Source organism: Emys orbicularis, chromosome 1 (genome assembly GCF_028017835.1).
Source record: "Emys orbicularis isolate rEmyOrb1 chromosome 1, rEmyOrb1.hap1, whole genome shotgun sequence".
NCBI lineage: Eukaryota > Metazoa > Chordata > Testudines > Emydidae > Emys > Emys orbicularis.
The window spans coordinates 143118118-143136297 of NC_088683.1; the positions used below are offsets into that span (position 1 = coordinate 143118118).

Here is an 18180-nt window from a genome sequence, read left to right on the forward strand (position 1 = left end):
AATTCCCAGCTTCTTTCACACAACACCCTGCACTCACACGCCACAGTGTTCTCACAACACAAAAGCACACAAGGTTCTACACCCAGCCTTCACTCTCAACACACACACAACCCAGGGCTTTCACATACACACACACAGGGCTTGCATTTTCATACACACACTCACTCACTACATAGAATATTCAGGGCTCAAACACCCATGCACCCAAACAATCAGACATTATCTAGCGCTCAAAGACAACAACCAACACTGTCTCAAACACCCAGCACTCAGACAACACCTCTCTAATCACACAGCCAGCACACATACACAAAAGTGAAACTATGCCACCACCCTATCTGTAGCTGGTGGAAACATTATTCTGCTTCTGGAGTGGAGGGAATGAGGAAAGGAAAGGCCCAACTGCAACTTACTTATCTTCCCAGCATCAGCCATTCCATCAGATACAATAGTGATGAGCTAGAGCAGGGGTGGGCAGACTTTTTGGCCCGAGGGGCACATCTGGGTGGGGAAATTGTATGCAGGGACATGAATGTAGGGCTGGGGCATGGGGTTGGGGTGCGGGAGGGAGTGCGGGGTGCAGGAGGGGGTGCAGGAAGGGGCTCAGGGCAAGGGGTGCAGGAGGGGTGCAGGAGGGGGCTCAGAGCAGGGGGTGAAGGAGGGGGTATGGAGTGTGGGAGGGGGCTCAGGGCAGGGAGGTGGGGTGAAGTAGGGGGCTCAAGGCAGAGGGTTAGGGTACAGGAGGGGTGTGGCAGGGGGCTCAGGCAGGGGTGCAGCAGGGGGCTCAAGGCAGGAGGTTAGGGGGCTCAGGTCAGGGGGTTGGGGTGTGGGGTGCAAGCTCTGGCCCGGTGCCACTTATCTCGAGCGGCTCTGGGGTGGTAGCGGCACACAGCAGGACTAAGGCAGGCTCCACTCCCGGAAGTGACCAGCATGTCCGGCAGTGGCTCCTGGGGGTGGGGTGGGGCTCCGCCGCGTGCTTCCCTTGCTGCGGGTACCACCCCTGAAGCTCCCATTGGCCGTGGTTCCCCGTTCTCGGCCAATGGGAGCAGCGGGGGGCAGTGCCTGCAGCTGAGGTTAGCGTATGGAGCCCTTTGCCCCGCCCGCTCCCTCAGGAGCCGCAGGGACATGGTGCTGGCCGCTTCCGGGAGCAGCGCGGGGCCAAGGCAGGCAGGGAGTCTGCCTTAGCCCCGCTGCACCACGGGGCTGGCAATCCCGCGGGCCGGACTGAAAGCGCTGACGGGCCGGATCCGGCCCGTGGGCCATAGATTGCCCTCCCCTGAGCTAGAGTAATACAGCAATCTTGACAGGTAGCGTTGCATCAGGCCTTCCATTGCAAGCCCATTTTCAGCTGCACATATCTTATTGAAAATATCTCCTCTCAGGCTGAAGACTGAAACTGGTCTCATCCCAAAGATTTTTTTTTTTTTTTTTAAACTTGAGCAGAATCCATCCACCCTTTTTTGGAATTATACAAGGGTGAAATAACTATAAATTTTCCCAGTGTAAAAAAACCAAGCAAACAAACAAAAAACGTTCTTAGTGTCTATATAACTTAAAAACAGCAGAACTTCAATAGCATGCAACTTTCCACATAGTCTGGCCTCATTAAGGACTAGACTCAAGGCCAACTCGGGAGAAAAGAAACAAAATAAATAGCAACTAAATATTCCATTTTGTAAGTGTGCATTACAAAACCTCAGTCATGTTAATATGTACAGGACTATAGAATAACAAAACTAATATGGAGCTGTGATTTCATGCTGCTATTTCATTATGGAAATGAATATTTGTGTAAGATTTTAACTATGCAACCCTGGAATTATGAAGTAAAATAAAAACAGAGCTTAAAAAATTCTCTCTCTCTTTTTCAATGTTATCCTACTTTAAGATTCAAATTTGAAACATCCGAAATTCAGCAAATGCAAAAGTTACAGTTTTCACAGGACTTTTAATTTGTTTATGTTGCATAGATGGAGCATTCTGGATTATTATGTATGTAGTTAAATATAAGGTTAATATACAATAGTGTTATAAATGCAAGCCCAACACCCCTGCCTTCATTGGGGGACTCATGCCAGGGTAGATTTGGATTATATGTACACTGCATACACAGGTTAAGTATCTTAGCTTTTTCATTTCCTAACTTTTGAGAGGTTTTTTTTTAAATATAACTTTCATATTACCCTCAAGCTTGCATTAGTGACTCCTAAATTATCTCCATAAGTAATGCAAGTTTTGAATTTATACATACACAAGGCACTGCTTAACACAGCTGCCTCTGGGGTGAAACACAGCAATTGTTTAAGAGTACACAGCCACACTAAATAACAGTTTAGGATGGGAAGTGAAGAAGAATCCTGTATCCAATAGAAACTGTATGGAAAATTTGGGGGAAAGAGTATAATTTCCTAAAATGAAGTTTGGCCACGATGTTGGATTTATTGTTCTGTCTCTTATGAGAGGTGCTATGGGATATTTAATGACCATGAGCAGTCAGGCTGGTCAGGTTCTCAGTTTGACAACTTATCTTAAGATCGTACCTCCAGCAGCATGGTAACTCTAGAAAAGGGGTGGGCAAACTTTTTGGATTAAGGGCCACATTGGAGTATGGAAATTGTATGGCGGGCCATGAATTCTCATGAAATTGGGGGTAGGAGTGCGGGAGGGGGGAAGGGCTCCGGCTGAGGGCGCGGGCTCTGGGGTGGGGCCAGGAATGAGGGGTTTGGGGTGCAGGAGGATCCTCTGGGCTGGGATCGAGGGGTTCGGAGGGCGGGAGGGAGATCGGGGCTGTGGCAGGGGATTGGGTCACGGGACGAGGCTCAGGGTGGCGCTTACCGCAAGCAGTTCCTGGAAGCATGTCCCCCCTCTGTCTCCGAGGCGCAGCCAGGTGGCTCTGCGCGCCACCCTGTCCGCAGGCGCTGCCCCTGCAGCTCCCATTGGCCGGGAACCGCGGCCAATGGGAGCTCCGGGGGTGGTGTCTGCACACAGGGCGGCGCGCAGAGCCGTCTGGCTGGGCCTCCGCGTACTACGTAGGAGCCAGAGGAGAGTCATGCCGGCTGCTTCCTGGGAGCCCCATGGAGTGGGGCAAGCCCCCGACCCCGCTCCCCGGCTGGAGCTGAGGACCGGATTAAATGGTCTGATGGGCTGGATGTGGCCCGTAGTTTGCATGCCCCTGCTCTAGAATCAATCTGTACAATTAAGTCACTGCTGACTTGTAGGGAAGAGTGCCCTCACTCTACTTTGGGCAGCACACTGGGTTTTCCTTAGATGTCTCCTATCCAAATAGTGAACCAGCTCAACACTGCATAGCATGTAACATCTGGCATCACAGGGTAAACCAGAACAACTACAACACTCATGGTTCTTTCAACTTCCACTACCCACTCAGGCCTTTGTACTGTCTGGCAAATCTTCCCTCTACCACCTCTCTTATTCTCTCTCTCTCGACTACAGAAAAACCTGCTACCACAGAATGAACTGGATGAATCCAAATCAATGTGTTTTTGTAGGCCCTACTACATTATCTAGCCAGCTAGAATTAACTGTACACATCTATTTTACGGTCAGTCAAATACCTACACTAACACTATTCACATCACCTATAGGCATAAATGTAAAGATGTACAATCATAATATCAGACAGGATTGAAAATGGGATAGAGTCTTTCACCTCTTGGTCACTAGTTTCAACATAACCCCAGCTCAGGAAGAGTCAGAGAGATGGGGTCTAGAGCCTTTAACTTCTAGAGCACTCGTCCAAATCTGTACTTAAGCAAACAGTGGTTTGCGTGGTTCAGACAGAGAGAAAATGACTAAGAAAAATCCCATAATCAGTTGACATTGAATAACCACAAATTCACTCAGGACAAGTGATACTTTAAGGCAAGTCAACAGCTTGTTCAGTGAGCAGTAATAAACATCCTGGGTGCGGTGACTGACCAGCATGTTCGACCTGAGGCTGAAAATGGAAGCTGGCCTCCCCCATCTCAGGTTCCCTGTACTGTACATGCCACTGACTAGCTGGCAGAAGAAATTATTATTTTGCCTGACCAGCTAATTTGCAAAGTTCTTCCACTCAATCAGTCATGCCCCTCCTTGCACCACTGCTAACTTCACATGGCAGGGCTGAAAACGTATTAGAGGTGGTGTATGTAGCTTTAAGAACTGTGCAAATGTGTGGTTACTGCCCCTTTATGGTCTGGAATACTCTTTGAGGCAGGGCTCAATAGACTTGTCAGTTTAGAATCAGGTGCAGCTGGAGTGAAACTATGAATGAAATGAGGCTGGGTGTAGCTTTTAAAGGACCCCAAAACTGTACCAATTAGATACTTTAGTTTCATTTTGATCCCCTGAAAATCAGTGGCCAAAATACTCAATCTTAGGAACCTAAAGTTAGGCTGCTAAATCTATATTTTAGGCACCTAAATGGAAGTGACCTGATTTTTACAGGTGCTGAGCACTGCAGCTCATACTGAAATCAATGGAGCTAAGGTTGCACAGCACCTCTGAAAATCAGGCCACTTCTACTTAGGTGCCTAAAATATAGATACAGAAGCCTAACTTTGGGCTCCCTGGTTTGAAAGGTTTTGGCTCAGGCAGTAAAAAGATACAGTCGGCTTTTGGGAGAAAATCACTGTTGACAATGCCAGGGTCACCTTATCTTTGAAAGAGCAAGATGATCAGAGTGACAGCAGTGAAGGAGGAGGCCTAGAAAAAGAAAGGAAGAAAAAGAAAAGATAAAACTAGCCATGTATGGAAATATGGATAACTTCTACTCCGATGAAAGAAACGAGGATTTTGAAGTTTATGTGCAAAGGTTGTGCAATATTTTTATACCAATAACACTGAAGGGAATAACGGGGGGGAAATCAATTTTCTTAAGTTTGTCTGTGAGAAACATTTGCAGTTTTGAGAGATTTTTGTTTTCCCTCAAGAACCACGAGATATGAATGAGGGAGACTAGAATGAAGTGCTTAAAAATGTTATCTGCCCCAAACAAACTTCCTCACTGAGAGAGATACATTTCACTTAAGAAACCAGAAAGGAAAAAGCATATCTGATTTCCTGGCTAGTCTCAAATCACCATCTATAACCTGCCATACTGGTAACTATCTGTGAGACTCAGGAAATTGCTTTGTTTCTGGAACTAGAAATCCAGAATGAAGAGAGAGGCTGCTCTGTATTATTCACAAATGAAACTTATCTTGGAAGGAGTGGTGGACACGCTATTGGTATCTGAGTCAGCCAAAAGAAAGCACTGCAGTTTGAGAGTGCACTTCTGCCTACATGCCACATGGAAAAAGGAAAGCCCAGCCCACAGGGCAAGGAGCTGACAGGAGTCACTGTACCCAGGAGTCGGTGGTTCCATTGTTTAGGACTAACCCAGCAAGCAGAGTAATATATTTTCCAACAAGCTGAAGTGCTGGAGATGTGGTTACAGAGGACATGTAGCTTGTGCTGGCCATAAACCACAGAGGAGAAAGGAATTCAATAAAAGGAAATTATTGTCACCTACAAGAATGAAGTACAACAACTAGCGAATATAGAGGGGCCTGTTACAAACTCTGAGCCTGTCCATAACAAGATGGCTACTCAGAACTATTTGCAGTGCAAGACAGAAGGGATTCAAATGTTTTATTCTGTGTTCATGTAAATGGATAAAAGTAATGCAGTAGTTTTGATTTTTTGAACGGGAAATTTGCTAATGTTACACTAAGAGAAACTAACACAGCACTTTAAAGCTATAATCAAGGGACAATCAAAGTTTTAGGATGTCCGCAAATAAATGTAAACTACTGGGGTACTTGTTTGCTGTTATTATTGTTGTTGTATTAGGATACAGACCTTCTCTAATTGGCACAAACTGGCTCAAGAACATAAAGTATACCACAAGTTAGGTCTGGTGGCGAAAGAAAAAGAAAAATCTATTTTTGGTACAGTCACGGGTTTAGTGAAAAGCATAACAGAATATATATTTAAAAGCCAAACCAACATTTCTTAAGGCTCATCCGGTGCCTTATGTTTTGTGAGAACCTGCAGAAAGGCATTTAGAAGAATTGCAGGAGCAGGGAATAATTTCATCTGCTGAGTTTAGTGAATGGGCTGCACTGCCTGTGTGTGTTCCTGAAACTGATGAAGTGTGAGGATTTGTGAGGACTATAAAGTCACCATAAGCCCCAGGTGGCAAGCAGATCAGAATCCAATTCCAAAACCACAGGATTTATGTGTTAAACTGTCAAGAAGGGTAAAGTTTACAAAGCTTGACCTGCCTCAAACATATCATAAGGTCATGTTAGAGCCAGATTCTAAAATATCCTTACTATGGAGACATATAAAAGGCTGTATAGGCACAAAAGGCTACCATTCAGTGTAGACAGTGACCTGCCAGATTTTTTTTAAAAATGGATAGATCAAGTTCACCAAGGTTTTTATTTTCTTGTCGGCTGTTTAGACATATGGTAGAAATGCAGAGGAACACTTGAGAAATGTTGAAGGGATTCTGAAAACTTTGCAAAAAATGTGGTTTTAAAGTTAAGAAAAATAACCAAGTTACTTATTTACGGCCTAGCACAGGTACAGGGGAAGACAACACAACCCTTACAAGAAACAACAAAAGGTATTGAGAACATGGCTCTACCTAAAAATGCTTAACAGCTGAGGTCATTTTTAACTTTGTTAAAACTACTATAAAAGATTTATCCCAAATATATATACACAATAAGCCTAATGTTTACACTGTTACAGAAAAAAATGTAAAATGGTTTGAAGCAAAGGACAAAATAAGGCTTTTGAAGATGCACATTGAGGAGTTCTACAGTGCTGGTACATTTTAATCCAGAGCTTTCCTCACTATTACTAAGTGATGCTTCACCAGTAGAGGTAGGAGCTGTAATTTCACACATATGCAAAGATGAGCAAGATAAATCAACCACATTTTCTTCAAGAACATTAACAGAACAATTACTTTTATACTGAGGAAAAGGCATTGGGTATTATTTTTGGAGTAACTCAATTTTATGAGTACTTATTTGGAATGAAATTTACTTTGGAAACCAATTACAAACCTCTGATAGGAAAACTAATTCCAAAAGAAGGTATTCCGGGCCTGGAAGCATCCAGGATGCAGAGATGGGTTTTAATCTTAGCTGCATATCAGTATAATATCCAGTGCAAACCTTCGGTACAGCACACACTAACACTGATACGCTATCGAGATTGCCTCTGAAATTAGAGACAGACTCAGAAGTAGATCACTGTTCAGAATCACCCACTCAGAAGATCTTCCCATTACTGCAAAAAAGATAGTCACAGAAATGAAAAGACCTATTGGGTTAAAATAATGTAATATACTCTTTCTGCAGGACTGTTCGTATAGGAGAAATTTAGTTCTAATTCCTGTAACAAACATGGATTCATCAGTGAAAAATGACTGTTCACTATGGGGTATAACAACAGTAATACAAGGCTTACACAGTAGGAGCCCGGCTGAGTTACATGAACTTCACCCCTGCATAGTGAAAATGAAAAACTGACTAGAAGTTGATTTTGGCGGCCAGGCTTTGAACAAAACACTGAAAGAGATTAGTCAATGTGAACTCTGAAGTAGTCACCAACACATGTCACAAACCGTTCCATACCGTCCATAGAAGTTGGTTACTACGGCTATACTGGAAAGTTTACAGTGGTGCAGCTGCGCCTCTGTAAACTCTCTAGTGTAGCCGCTCTAAGTTGACAGGAAAGAGCTTTCCCCCTGACAGCGCTATCCAAACCGGTGCTTAGGTTGGTGTAACTTATGTCGCTCGGGGGGAGAGCTGAGCGACATAAGTTATACCGACCTAAGTGGTAGCGTAGACATAGCCTAAGACTTGGCAAAGATTCCACGTTCATTTTGCACATAATAAGCAAATGGACTTCTATGTAGTTGATGCTTATTCCAGGTGGACAGAAGGACATATGACAAACACTTCCACTGATAAGATTACTGAGACATTTGTGGAATGTGTTCACTGCATGTGGTTGCCCAAGGAGTTTGGAAGCAGATGCGCTGGAGCTGAAGTTGGAGACTGAACGTAGGAATGAAGGGATGCTAGATGTAGCTTGTAAATAAGAAACAGAGGGTCCTGTGGCACCTTTAAGACTAACAGAAGTATTGGGAGCATAAGCTTTCGTGGGTAAGAACCTCACTTCTTCAGATGCAAGGACTCTCTGTCTTTTTATTTTTGTTATTGTTATGAGCCAGTTAAAGTCACTCCAATTAATTAAAAGAAGCATATTTGATACATGGGATTTTGGGAGGCATAACACCCAACACCCATCAGTCAGACTTCCTAGCCAAAAGTTTATATGAAATCTATGAGCAGGATGGCCAACAGCAAGGCCAAGAAGCAATGTTCTAGTGGAAAGCCTACACCCTCTAACAACTCTCTACGGCTGGGAAGCTAGAATCTCTACTGGGAATTCTGCATCCTGCAGTTTTGGACTCCTAAGGGGATACATTTTTCATACCATCCTCTGAATAGTAGCTACCTGATAAGATCTTAAATCCCCCTTCCAGTCCCCTCTAGATGCTGGAAGGAGCCTTTTCTCTCTTCCCTACCCCAGACCCTCCTGACCACTGTGACAGGGATTCTCTGTTACTCTAACCCATCCCTCATCTTCCTGGTTGCTTTGGGGGGTGGGGTGGCAGGGTGTCTCTACTTCTCCAGCCTCTTCTTTTTTATCCTCCTTCTCTATAAGGGAAACAGGGAGGGAGGACGAGGGTAACAAGCTGATAATCTGAACTTTATGTATAATTTTAAAATATATAAATACATAAATATATGATCCTCACTGCCCCCTGCTTGGCCATTACAGGTTGGCAGTTTCCTGTTGGTATCATGGTAGAATGACCTGAGGAGGGATTTGAAGGAGGATAAGGTAATGGCTTTATGGACTGGCTAGACTAGGGAGGGCATTCCACAAGTATGGTGTGGAAGTAAGTACATGGAATGTTTCTGGAAGAAGAGAACAAGCAGAAGGTCATACTGGTCATGTAGTATGTAACCTATCATTTAAATCGGCTTCTGTACCAGATGACTGGAGGATAGCTAATGTGACGCCAATTTTTAAAAAAGGCTCCATGGGCAATCCCAGCAATTACAGGCTGGTAAGCCTAACTTCAGTGCCCAGCAAATTGGTTGAGCTATAGTAAAGAACAGAATTATCAGACACATAGATGAACATGTTTTGTTGGGGAAACATCAACATGTTTTTTGTAAAGGGAAATCATGCCTCACCAATCTACTAGAATTCTTTGAGGGGGGTGAACAAGCATGTGGACAAGGGGGATCCAGTGGATATAGTGTACTTAGATTTTCAGAAAGCCTTTCACATGGTCCCTCACCAAAGGCTCTTAAGCAAAGTAAGCTGTCATGGGATAAGAGGGAAGGTCCTCTCATGGGTCAATAACTGGTTAAAAGATAGGAAACAAAGAGTAGGAATAACTGGTCAGTTTTCAGAATGGAGAGAGGTAAATAGTGGTGTCCTCCAGGGGTCTGTACTGGGACCAGTACTGTTCAACATATTCATAAATAATCTAGAAAAAGTGATAAACAGTGAGATGGCAAAATTTGCAGATATAAAGCTATTAAATATAGTTAAGTCCAAAGCAGACTGCGAAGAGTTACAAAGGGATCTCACAAAACTGGGTGACTGGGCAACAAAACGGTAAATGAAATTCAATGTTGATAAATGCAAAGTAATGCACATTGGAAAACATAATCCCAACTATACATATAAAATGATACGGTCTAAATTAGCTGTTACCACTCAAGAAAGAGATCTCGGAGTCATTATGGATAGTTCTCTGAAAACATCCACTCAATGTGCAGTGGCAATCAAAAAAGCTAACAGAATGTTGGGAATCTTTAGGAAAGGGATCAGGGCCGCCCAGAGCATTCAGGGGGCCTGGGGTCTTCGGTAGCAGGGGGCCCCCCCTGCCAAATTGCCGCCGAAGACCCGGCACTTCGGCGGCGGGTCCCGGGGCGGAAGGACCCCCTGCCACGGGTCTTCAGGGCACTTCGGCGGCGGGTCCCGGAGCGGAAGGACCCCCCGCCACCGAACTGCTGCCGAAGACCCGGAGCGGAAGAAGCGAGTGAAGGACCCCGCTCCAGGGGCCCCGAAAAACTCTCATGGGGGCCCCTGCGGGGCCCGGGGCAAATTGCCCCACTTGCCCCGCCCCCCCCCCCCCCCCCCCGGGCGGCCCTGAAAGGGATAGATAATAAGATAGAAAATATCATATTGCTTCTATATAAATCCATGGTACACCCACAGCTTGAATACTGTGTGCAGTTCTGGTTGTCCTATCCCAAAAAAGATATACTGGATTTGGAAAAGGTACGGAAAAGGACAATAAAAATTATTAGGGGTATGGAACATCATCCATATGAGGAGAGATTAATAAGACTGTGACTTTTCAGCTTGGAAAAGAGACAATTAAGGGGGGGATTTGATAGAGGTCTATAAAATCATGACTGGTATGGAAAAAGTAAATAAGGAAGTGTTATTTACTCCTCATAACCCAAGAACTAGGAGCCACCAAATGAAATTAATAGGTAGCAGGTTTAAAACAAACAAAAGGAAGTATTTCTTCACACAATGCACAGTCAATCTGTGGAAGTCCTTGCCAAAGGATGTTGTGAAGGCCACGCCTATAACAGTGTTCAAAAAAGAACTAGATAAGTTTGTGGAGGATAGGTCCGTAATGGGCAGGGATGCAAAACCATGATCTGAAGTGTCCCTAGCCTCTGTTTGCCAGAAGCTGCGAATGGGCAACAAGAGATGGATCACTCGATGACTGCCTGTTTTCTTCATTTCCTCTAAAGTACCTGGCATTGGCCACTGTCGGAAGACAAGATACTGGGCTAGATGAACCATTGATCTGACCCAATATGGCCGTTCTTATGTTGGCATTGACGCAATAGAAGTCAAGGGCAGATAAGAAGGGAGACACAGAATTGTGAAGGGCATTAAGTGAGGACAAGAAGCTTGACGTGATGGGGTGGACAATGGAGAACCAACAGATGGATCTGAAGAGGGGGATGACATGGCAAGAGCAACAAGCCAGGAAGATGATTTTAACAGCTGTGTTATGCAGGGGCTGATGTTGTTTCAAGGAGGGCAGTGAGGAAGTGGCTGCAGCAGTCAAGATGGGAGATGATGAGGGCCTGGACAGGAATTTTAGCTGTGTGGATAGAGAGAAATGGTTGATCTTAGGTTATGGAGGAAGAAACAGCAGGATATGGACACAACCTCCATTTGTGGGGCAAGAGTGGGAGTGGTCAGAAAGGATACATAGATTGTGAGTCTGGGTGATAGAAGTGTGGTGTTGTTGTAAAAAAGGGACAGAGAAGGGGGGGGGGAGACAATGGGCATGGTTTCAGAAGGAAGTTCAAAGTTCCGTATTGGCCATGTTGAGTTGGTACTGAGTCATCCAAGGGAAGATGTCCAAGAGATAAGCTAAGATGTACGACTGTATGGAGGAAGACTGGTCAGGAGTGGAGAGGTAGATTTGCAAGTCATTGGCATAAAGATGGTAGTGAAGCCAACTGAATAGATGAGATCACCAAAAGAGTGTGTACAGAAGAGTGAGGAGGAGTGAGCCAAAGATGGAGCCCTGTGGTATCCTTATGGAAAAGGGGAGAAGGGAAGAGGTCAGCCTAGTCTTTGCTTAAGTCAATTTAAAACATATTTAAACAACTTAAAGCTAGTTTAGTTTTAGTTTACTTTAGTTTAAAACAACTTAAAACTACACTGACAAGCTATGGGGCCTTTCAGCTTACAGATGACCTGCAAAGGAAAAAAATTGAGTCTGTGCTCTCTATTTGCTCCTTCATGATGCATAAGCAAGGTCTGAAAGGCTTTTTGTTTAATTTCAGAAGGTTTTTCCTAATATTCATTACCTTAGATAGATCTGGAATAATAATACCCCCTAGCTCTTAGATAGCACTTTTCATCCTTAAATTTCAAAGTGTTTTATAAAGGATCAGTTTCATTCCTCACATTTTACTGGTGGGGAAACCGAGGCACAGAAAGGCAAAGTGATTTGCCCAAGGTCTCCCAGCAGACCAGTGGCAGAGCTTAACAGAGACTCCAGATCTCCTGAGTCCCAATCAGGTGCTCTATACACTAGGCTTATCTTTTCTGGGGAGTGTTTTGGAGGTCAAGAGACCTCCCTGCCCCCATAAGCATATGATCTAACAAAGGTAAAGGCAAGACAGGGTCACAACACCAGTGTGGAAGACCACTGATGAGGGGCCCAGTGCACTGCAGCTAGGAAAGATTCCTGGAAGAAATGGGTTTTAAGGAGGAGATGGAGGATGCTTGGCATATGAGGACAGGGAGAGTGTCCTAGGCATACAGGGCAGCAGGATAGAAGACCCAAAGAAGAGTGGAAAAAAGAGATGCAAAGATCAGTAAAGAGAGAACTGGGAGGAGTGCAGGAGAGTAGGAGGAAATCAGAGCAGAGACGTAGGTGGGGTGAAAATGCGCAGGGCCTTAAAGGTGCAGAAGCTGAACTTAAATTTGATGCAATAACAGATAGGAAGCCACTGAAGGGATTTGAGGAGAGTGCTGACATGGAGTGAGAATCAGCAGAGGAAAACAGATAACTAGTTGCAGCAATGGGATTCTGAGTCTTTCACCTCTAGGGCACCAATCCCAATCAGGCCCCATGTTGTGATGGGGAAATGGATAATGAGCCTTTCACATTTCAATAAAGCCCCAAGAATTCCTTAACCAGATGGCCCTGAACTCTGCTACAAGGTCTCTGGATTGAGCCCTTCTGGATATTCTGCACCAGCTTCATTTACATTTTAAAATGGAGGTTTTAAAATGAGTTAAATATGAAAATGAATAGTGCATTCAGTACAGTCTCCCCTGTGTTATTCATTTGTACATTAAATGCAATTTATTTTAAACTGTCTCCACATTTTCACTTTTTTAATATGCCACAGATTTTTGTACTTACAGTGCATAACTTGTATCATAGACATTTTCATAGCTCAAGCTGAAGATTTTGAGAGCAGGATAGGGAACAGTTGGGGCTATTGGTACGTAGGGAGGTGTGGGAGGCAGTTTGGGAATGGAAAGAGCACATTAGCTGGATGTTTCTCTTAAATAATCAGCAGTGAAATAGTTAGTGATTATTGACATTTAAATGGTTATCTTTAGATTTCCAGGTTAACATCCAATAGAGATGAATGGGCAGTTCACACTTCTTAGAGCCTGAATGAGTAGCTTCTGCAGACTCAAATACCTGATTCATGTTTTCAAGGTTATCTTCAAAACCATCAGGCCTAGAAATATAATTTATTTTAAAATGAAAGCTGAGATTCTGAAGCACTATTCTGCAGCTGTAGAACTCACAGTGCTCTGCCTGTAAGATAATGGTTACAATCTGGCCTTAGGTTAGGGGGACTAGTTGATTGCTGGGGAGAATTGGGGAAATGAATTACTTGTCTTAGTGCAGTTCTTCATGGGCAGATGCCCACATCACAGATGGCATTAATAGGTCTCCCTGCTGACATTCTCAGCAGAGGCCAAAGGTCTGAACAGGTCATGGAGACTGAACTCCCCGCTACAGGAGGCTACACAAGGCCAGGGCTGAGGTCCATTGGTGGGGGTAGTGTATGGAAGATGCCTGCATTGCTGTGGCCCCTGGGGTTAAAAAGAGAACCAAGGAACAGCCTCTAGCATTCAAGGTCAGTAACATTTCTTAAAGCAAAAAAATTGAATTTACAAGTGTCCCACCTCCCTGAATTCAATAATTTTCACAAGAATCAGGGGTCGCAATCAGATTCCAAATTGGGTACTAACATTCAGCCTCCTCAAATTGCCCCTGCTATTTCAGTTCAATATGGTATTGCCTGACCCCTTATCCTGATCCCAGGTACTGTCCATAAAACCATGGATTTTAAAACAAAATCCAAGGAACCAACAAGACGTGATGAGACTAATGTTATATGCTATCATTCATTTAGGTAACTCATGTCCTGCCCCTTTAATCTCTCTCATCTAATGTGAAATCTTATTTAGGGCCTGAACCTGAAAGGTACTGTGTACCCTCAACTCTCATTGACTTCCTTGGAAATTGAGGACACTCAGCACCTCAAAGGATCATATTGCTTATACTGTAAAGATGAAATTTTCAAGCCTGAGTGCCTGAAGTTAGGCTTCTAAATCTATATTCAGGCAATTAAATAAGTAGCCTCATTTTCAAACTGCTGAGCACCTAGCAGCTCTCACTGAAGTCAACTGTGGGCTGATGGACACTTATGACAATCAGGTCACTTATTTAGGTGGATTTAGAAGCCTGACTGGCACCCAGGTTTGAATGTCTTCGTTACACTCCTAAGGACATAAACCTGTTATTTGTCTGTAAAGCACCTTGCACATTTATGGAGATAAATAATGTTCTTCCCTTCCCCTCCCACCTTACACCTTTATGTAACATCCTTGGTGCAGGATGGCTGCAGCATTCCACCCCAGAGGCAGCAGCATTTCAGCCTTGGGTTAACAATCACAGAATTGTAGAATCATATAACTGGAAGGAACCTCGAGAGGTTATCTAGTCCAGTGTCCTTCACTCATAGGCAGGAGTAAGTATTAAGACCATCCCTAACCCAATCCAGGTAAATAAGTATCAACAACAACAAAAACCAGCAAACCATACACCCCTCAAGTTACTCCCTCCCCTGGATTTACCAGCATGTCCTGGCTTCTGCATATCTGTCTTTCAGACTGCAAGCTTTTCAGGGCAGAGATTGTCCTAATTTGTGAACAGCACTGAGTACTCTGTCAGCAATTAATGAATAAATAACAAACAATTATGCACAGGCCCCACACAGCATTCCGCCTTGCAAAATTGTCATATTGACCAGTTCAGCCACAAAATCTAAAAACTCATCCTTTATCACAATGACAGAGAAGAATGAAAATACAAATCTTTTATACACCCTTCAAAATATTACTTGCTGTGGACAAGCAGAATTTTGCAAGGCTGGCATACACATTCAGTAAAGTGCTGTGGCATCCGACTGAACCAAAGGCACTAGAAAAATGTCAAGTCATTATTGTAAGAGCTGGGGCAGAGGAAGGTAAATTAACCCCAAGAGCAGGAAGAGTCAGTAAATCCCTTTGAGTGTACGAAGGCCAAAATGTCTGTTATTGCCTTCCTTGCACTAGACAATGTATTCTACTCAAAGCAGATGGATTTCAAAACTAGAGAGGCAACATGTGGGAGGGCATCTTATAGCACCCCCAGAACACAAACATTATGATTTCAGTCTCCCTCTGTAAAATCCACTGTGCCACCCTAAGAATCACAGAGAGGTCAAAATGCAATGGCAAAGGTGGGGAGTCATCTGGGGGTGACCTCACACTCTTTTGTCTGAGTTTACTGTCCAGTTACACCAAGGAATCCCTCTTGATCCTCATTCTTGGATTTCCCTGTTACTATGTATTTTCCTACTGGAGTCTGACTTGGTATCTGTCACAGCAAGGGATCCTTTGGCCTTGGATTTCCTTGCGACTGTCTCAGGAGAATGAACTTATGCCAGTATCTTGAACAGGGAAAGGGATACCTCAGACTGGGATTTTTATGGGACTGTCTTTGGGGTGCTGCATCTGCTAAAGGAATCTGAATTTGTCTCTTCTGAGGTGATGTCTCTTTTGGACTTGATTTCCCAGTGAATGACTCAGGGTAACTGTGTTTTCTGGGGAAGGAGAGGGAGCACTGTGGTAGTGTCAGAGGGCTCCCTTGGTGTGGGATTTAACTATCCCATTTTCACAAGGCGGCAGGGCCTGTACCCCATGACACAAGCATCAGCATTCACATTCCCAGACCCTAAATAGAGCAGGATCCACATGTGAAGGGTAGTAGCAATGGAATGGATCCTCTTAGTTTTGAAAGTGGGTTCCACCAGTACTACCACTGAGATTTTCATTCCTAGACCCTGGGTACAATGGGATTCACACCAAAGGGCTCATTCCCAGAGCCCCTGCGTACAGTGGGATCTACATCCGAGAGTACTAATACTGATATTCACACAACTCCCAGTCCCAAGCACAGTAGGTTTCTGCAACCCCTAGGTTACTAGCAGCAAGATTCACACATGAGCATTACATGATACACACCCCTAGAGCACCAGTGCTAGGATTCACCCTCCCCCTCCACAGTCTTTTCAATCAGCATGATCCCACGTATTGCCCCCTGGATGAGAGAAATGTATTTCATGTCAGTGATGATGAAGGCTGAGTCCACAATAAAGTCAATACACTAATGACTGATGGTGGATGGGGAATGCCAGAGGGACTTGGATACAATACCCTGAGGCTAGGGTCTCCAAAAAGCAATGCACTGGAAAGAAAATCAGGCTGGTTCTTTATAATGAATAAAAGGAGACAATTAATTCCAGAAATAAAAATGGAGAAAGGCACACCGGGAAAGAAGGGTGGGGAGTATTCAGAAATGGGAAGACAGAGAGAAGATGGAGAGAGCTACAGAGAGGTATAGATAGAAGAGAAAATTGATGGGAAGTGAGAAGGATAGAGAGGAATAGACAGAAGGAGAACTGAGGGGAAAAGAGGGGTGATGTAATGTGGTCACTCACTCTGTCTGGAAGATTTTCTGTAGGGAGGGGGGCGTTATCTCCAGCACTGGTTTTTGGGGTGCTGCCCTTCACACTCCTCCCCTGGACTCCATCCTCAGAGCATTGCTGCCAGCTATTCCAAGATCTTCTTCAGATTTTGAGAGGGAGGGGATTGTGGATGAAGTCGGGACCCTGAGAGGTAGAATGATCTGCTTGGGGTTGGCTGCCCCCTAAATTGCTGGTGGTATCCTAGGATAGGGATCTCCTCCTTTCTCTCTTCTTTAATAGCTAACTATTTAAGGGCTGTCACTCTGGGGAGATACTGTTTTCTTCTCCCCACTGGCTTTCTGGTTATATGGGAGATCAATTCCCCCTTCCCTCCCTAACTGGGGGTCCCTTTTCTCTTCCCTATAGGTTCACGTCCCCTTTTGGGGCAGGCAAATCTCCCTCTTCTCTGGGGGAGTTCCTCTTGCTAACTGTGAATATTTCAGGGAAGTCTCTATTCTCTTCCCTGGTGGCTGGCTGGCAGGTGTTTCTCCCCCACCTTACATGGGATACTGGGACAGTCTCTTTATAGGAGTGTGAAGATATTTCCTCTTTCAGGGGGGAGTGCCCCTTGCCAGGTTGGTATCTAAAACTGTGTTCTAGGCACTGCCAGTCGGTGAGAGGTGTCTCTTCCCCAGGCCTTACTTTCTTGTTGGGTACTGAATGGTTGTTAATTAATTACTGGGTAACTATTTGGTGTTTTGCTTCTTTCTGGCTAAGTATTTGAGGGGTTGCTCTGTCCCCGATGGACATAAGGGGTCTCTCTCCTGGAGGTTCCCCACTGACTGTCTGGCTGGGCTTGGGAAAAATGGGGGAGGGGGTGTCTCCTCGTCTATTTTAGATCTGGAGGGATGGGGGAGGGTGTCTCTCTGCGCCCTCTGACGAAGTACTGGGGAGCTAAGGGTGGCTCCACCCCGGATGGGTAGGGGGCTGCAGAGGGTCTCGCCCCGGTCAGTGGGCTGAGTCCGCCGCTTGGCAGATATTTGGGGCTGGGAATCGGGGTCTCTCCCCCGTGGCTGCGGATCAGGGAGCTGCCTATGAGGCTCTCGCCCCACAGCTGGGATTTGGGGTCTCTCCCGCGGCGGGGGACGGGGCTGTCACCCCGGGCTAGCTGGGGGCTCTCCCTGGCTTCCCCCTCCCCAGGCCCCGGCTCCTCTCGCCCGGGCCCGGCTGCCACTGGAGGCCGCGGCGGCTCTTGGGCCTGAGCGGGGCTGGGCGGCCGCCTCCGCCACCTCCCGCTGGGCCTCGGGCTCGTTCCTGGGGGGCTCCCCGGGCTCCTTGCGGGGCGCCCCGTCCGGGCGGCGCTGAGTCTTCCCGGGCCCCGCCGCTCCCACGGCTGCTGCGGCTGCTGCTCCGGGCTGCGGCTCCACTGCAGGCCCCGGCTCCTCCCCGGCCTCCGCTCCGCCTCCCCCGGCTCCCCCCGGCTGCGGCCGCCCCCGCCTCCCCGGGTTAAGGAGGCTCCTAGAGAGGGGGATACCCAGCCTACCCCGGGAATAACCCCCCCGCC

General features: G+C 45.6%; 1 protein-coding gene across 1 annotated transcript in view; it reads right to left on the reverse strand.

The window, feature by feature from the left end:
- The window catches only part of FOXJ2 (forkhead box J2), a 33613-nt gene extending 15830 nt beyond the window's left edge, over window positions 1-17783 (reverse strand). Inside the window, exon 1 of the mRNA XM_065404699.1 lies at window positions 16650-17783. The gene's annotated coding sequence lies outside the window, so the exon portion shown is untranslated. The remainder of the gene's footprint in view (window positions 1-16649) is intronic.
- Window positions 17784-18180: the final 397 nt, after the last annotated feature.